The following is a 4,281-nucleotide window of genomic DNA, read 5'->3' as shown; positions in this document are numbered from 1 at the left end:
ACAAATGCAGGAATTAAAATGAATGTATGTAATACCAAATATTTTCATTTAGTACATCGTATGTTACAATGGTGTTCACGAATTAACTATAAAAATATTGATACTTTAAATACGTTCAAAAATTGGTATACGATGAAATCATTAGTTTTTTCCCTTAATTTTCACATTTTATCCTAAATACGAAAGAATTTAAAAAATATTACGCTTTCTGTCAGTCTATTCTACAGTACAGACCGTAAAAATAATAAGCATATAAATATAATTTGAAAATAAGATGAAAGTGTTTGTTCAAAATCTATAACCTATTAATTTTATTCACAAATTGTTTTGCTTTGTTTGAAATATGGACACCACGTTGAAAACGCGCGTGTTTGTATCCATCTATGTCAATAAAAATTTAGATGTTGGATTGCTCAAAACTTTTAATCTTCTAATGTTAGTCACCGGTTACTTATTTTTTTACGTACATATCGTAGTCGTACAGGAGAAAGTGACCAACTAACAAAACGTAAAATGTTCAGGAGGGCCATGTAAGTCACTTTTGCTTGACAAGAAAATAAACATCAATGCAGTTAACAAGTCAATATATTATACTTCTATGTTTAAAATCGCTTTGGGATTTTTTCAGGGCAATATTAAGCTAGTAAGATATCTAATAGTCAATAATCACGTTTTTGTAAAAAATGCACTTGGTCACTTTCCCCTGTATGACTACGATATGCATGTCATAAAATTCTCACTTCGTAAAATTTTATATTTTCCTCCATAATTCGAAGCATGGTTGAAGCTTAATGAATTATTTGAGGAATTTAAGTATTTTATGCGTAAAATATTCATGTAATAAATATTAAATTAATATACGGTCGTCATTGCTTATTGAAAATAGGTATAATATGCACAAGTGTATTTATAATTAGCGAAATATGCGGAATATTATATTTTAAATACCCTATTCGTTTGGTATTTTAGTTATGTTTTACTTTTAAAGAGACTGGATTATTTATAACTGAGATTCCAATGTAATTTTGAAAACATTTTTTTATACTTTATTTACCTAACTAGCGTTTATGATGTTTTGCAGGAAATGGTCGATTTATACAAGATAAAATAGTGCAAAAAGATTACAGGAAAAGAGAAACAAATAAGAATTAGTGTAAACAAATGTTTCATTTTGGAAAACCAACAGCTACAAATGCACGACAGTAAACAAAACAATTAACGTAGCGAGTGTTTTTACCTAGAATTTTCACTCATGAATTACATGAAATTATAGTAGCTTTAAAGATAAAGAGTAAATCCACTCACAAGTAGGCATAGGCTATGAAACTTATAAAGTTGAAGCCTGAGTAGGGACATGATAAACGGTGTTGCATAAGCCGTAGCTAGATTTCAGAGTCACTTGGACGTTAGGTAATTCAAAAAAACAATTAACATAAAGCCAATTATAGGTCTTCACAAATAGATGCATGGTTTAAAACAAACAAAATACTTTGATTAAAAACTTACTAACTAATCATCACGCCGCTTCCCCGCACGGGTAGGCAGAGAGAATAGAACGCCAAACCAGTCTGTCTTTGCAAACATTCTTCGTCTCTTCCACGTTCATTCATCTCCTCATACATTATTATAACGACTCCTAACCTGACCGCATTCATGTATTTGACCAGTATAAGACCATTCAATAGTAAACATAATATTTTAAGAAAATGAAAATCAGGCAGAATAAGATTATTAAAAAAGAGGCCACGTTATATTATTGATCGAATGGAATTAATAAAAAAAATGTTTTTATCCATGTAATGGATCATTGTCAGACGGGAGGCATAACTAATTTAACATATTCAATTTATAAAGGATATAATCAATATTTTCATTCATCATTTATTTTGGAAAATTCGCCTTCGTAAATACGTTGTTTTTGTAAGTTAGTAATGAATGACGTCACAGAAACGATGGATTTATTTTTATATTGGTAACATTACTAAATTCTTGGCGGCTCTATTTATTGGTGTCTATGGACCACCCTTCCACCCCTCATATTTGTAAAACACAAATGGAAGTGTAGTGGTAAACAAACAATCCACACTACTACTATTACAGCTCTATAAACCAAAGACGATAAACCACATCGGCTGTCCAAACTTAAAACACAGTAAGGGACATTTTTTTGTAGTACGTTTTTTTTGCATTATTGGATTAAGTAGAATCTACTTAGTCCAAAAATGCAAAAAAAACGTACTACAAAAAAAATGTCCCTTACTTTGTTTTGAGTTTGGACAGCCGATATGACGTCATAAAACGTTCGATGACGGAAATTTGATGATGTATGCAAAAGCACGTTTTTCGTTTTATTTAAATATCTAAAGATTAAACCTTATTATCTCCCTTAGTTCTCTAATGATAAGAATGTTATCGATAGTCTTGTGATTTTTCATATTATATAAATTTATTAACTAATAAACCAACATCATGACAAAAACTTTTTAATGTTATTGCAATATTGACTTCTGACATCTTTTCGCCATCGATTCGCCAATAACGTTTTGGAGACTAAATTAAGCAAGTCTGATGTGAAGAGTGTTCGTTTAGAGGTAAATGTCAATTAGTTGGCCATGACAAATGTGTGTAAATTATGAGGATAAATGCTGTAAAGATACAACCTTCAAATTTTAAAACTAGTGTGGAAGGTTTCATAAAAAATTAACTCTATCAGCGAAATTTAGACACACTTATTGAAAAATTACACGACCACTGAAAGGAACAAAAAAAATCGACACTTAATCAACATTTAGTCACAGAGTCAAAACACGTAGAGCGCTTGTGCACTACACGGAATTTTACCGTCCGGCAGTCTGTGCTTTTTTTTTAATAAAAGCGACTACGACAGTTTAGTGTGACCAAATTTACGCTCACCGTGATCACGCACCGATCAAGCGAACCGATCCGAAGAAAGACGACCAAAAGCACAAGCCAATCATCCGTTTTATCATGCTAACCGGGGTACCGGACTGTAAAATTCCGTGTAGTGCACAAGCGCCCATATACTTTAAAATCTGAATTTTAAAATAATGAATATTTACACAATTTTCATAAAAAAAACGGGAGAATTTTGACGAAAATGAAAATTATTATGAAACGTCTTAGCATACCCTTACCCTAATGTATTTTGCCGTTATTATCGTATGGAAGGAAAATTACATTATCTAGGATTCTGCTGAGATTCTAAGCAGAAGTCACGCTTTACCTATAGTAGAGAATCTAAATTTAACTTAACATTAATTTAGATCAAAATTGTGTTGTCAAAACGTTAACTTTCGTATGGTATCGATGTCCTTATTAGAAGGACATGTTTCATGTCACGAGGAGATCAAAATTTCATTGAAAATTAAAAAAAAACCCTTTGCATTTTCTTGAAAGTTATACACATATAGTAACGTAACTGTTTCGTATCTCAGTTGGACTGATCGATTGAATTTGGCAATTTGTATGTTGAATAATTATCAAAATGTTGACGTTGCGCGGTGTATAAAGTGATCATTTAAACCAGTCAATGTTAGCTCGTAAGCCCTGTCAATGATCGATCATATTTTATTATAAAAAATGCAATCTCTGTTGAGAAATAATACATTTCTTACTTAAACAACATAAATATTTATATTTAAAAAAGTGATATATTTCAACAAATGAATATAAATGAATGAATAAGCTTACCAAAATTGTAAAAATATACCAGTGGTTGAACGTTATAACTGAATTTGTAGCACTTTGAATAATATTGAACTACCACATAAAAAAATATATTTAACAATTATATAAATTTATAACACACTTATATTTAAACGTAAAATATACGACACAGTTGAATTTCTTAATGCATCGTATTGCATTTGAAATTCAGAGTGATATGAAGATGATAATAAAAATAGTTTGAAGATTATTATCGCTTTGGTATATGCGAACGTACGCCCCCTTTTGACGTTTACGTATAGGGTGACAATAACATTACTAACGTATCACAGCAATAAAAAAAACATATCTGCATCTCACCCAACTCGCGTCACATGGGAATCACGTGTGAATTTAAACTGCTATGCTCAAAAAGCCAAGAGTAACATAAGTGCACACAAAAATATTACGAGGATTTCAATTCATCATGGCCATGAACTGAAAACTGTTATTTACTTTTCGAACATTAATATCTTCGAGGGAACTAGATGTTTGGAGATGGTAGCCCGCCATTGCGACATAACGAGAATCGCCGATGGAGATAAATAGTCAAAT

At 31.1% G+C, this 4,281-nt stretch overlaps 1 protein-coding gene across 1 annotated transcript in view; it reads right to left on the bottom strand.

Annotated features, from left to right (window-relative positions):
* Positions 1 to 4,281, bottom strand: part of FucTA (glycoprotein 3-alpha-L-fucosyltransferase A) — a 39,115-nt gene extending 34,834 nt beyond the window's left edge. The window contains exon 1 of the mRNA XM_088262147.1: positions 4,048 to 4,281. The gene's annotated coding sequence lies outside the window, so the exon portion shown is untranslated. The remainder of the gene's footprint in view (positions 1 to 4,047) is intronic.

Source organism: Brachycentrus maculatus, unplaced genomic scaffold (assembly GCF_059751285.1).
Source record: "Brachycentrus maculatus isolate JH-2025_06_01 unplaced genomic scaffold, ASM5975128v1 h1tg000173l, whole genome shotgun sequence".
NCBI lineage: Eukaryota > Metazoa > Arthropoda > Insecta > Trichoptera > Brachycentridae > Brachycentrus > Brachycentrus maculatus.
Note: the sequence above shows the minus strand (reverse complement) of the source record. Positions and strands in the feature narration are given on the sequence as shown.